Here is a 666-nt window from a genome sequence, read left to right as displayed (position 1 = left end):
GTTGCAAAAGAAGAGAGGAATTGCCTTACTTGTCCGTCCAGCCTGGTGTCCTGTCCCGGCGCAGGGTGGTGGCCCTCTGCCCACTGGTCTGCAGGTGCGGGGAGGACATGGGATGGTAGAGAGAATCTGTCAGCTCCGACTCACTATGGACACAGGAGGGCACCACCCTGGACTTGGAACAGCAAGAAACCAGGTTTAGGATCTCGTCATGGGAAAGATTTATTATCCGGAGAATGAGAGCTCACCCACCCCAGACTCAGGAATTCTAGTCAGAAATCTTGTCGAGCCTGGTCCTGAGTTCAGGGTCCTGGTCACACACACTGCTTCTGAGGTCCCAGACAACGATGACTCTAGAAGACAGAGAATTTACCTTCCAGCCGCCCCCTCCCACCCGCTATCCCCACCTGTCATAGGAAGGGGCTGAATTGATCCAGTTCACTCTGCGCTTGGGAGTAGGTCTGGCTCACCTCATTGCTGACCCGTCCAACTTCTCACCTTGGCATTGCTGACTCTTCTCTGCTGGGAGCACCACGCCCCTTCTAGAAGTCCTTCCTTTCCTCTCTTCCTTGCTTTATTCTTGTTTTTTTTTTTTTAAGATTTTTAAAAAATTTATTTATTTATTTGAGAGAGAGAGGGGGAGAGGAGGAGGAGCAGAGGAAGAGGGAA

Source organism: Eumetopias jubatus, unplaced genomic scaffold (genome assembly GCF_037043125.1).
Source record: "Eumetopias jubatus isolate StellerSeaLion01/CBP00866 unplaced genomic scaffold, mEumJub1_p1.0 scaffold_14, whole genome shotgun sequence".
In the NCBI taxonomy this organism is placed as follows: domain Eukaryota; kingdom Metazoa; phylum Chordata; class Mammalia; order Carnivora; family Otariidae; genus Eumetopias; species Eumetopias jubatus.
The sequence above is the reverse complement of the archived record's forward strand: the minus strand, read 5'-3'. Positions refer to the sequence as shown.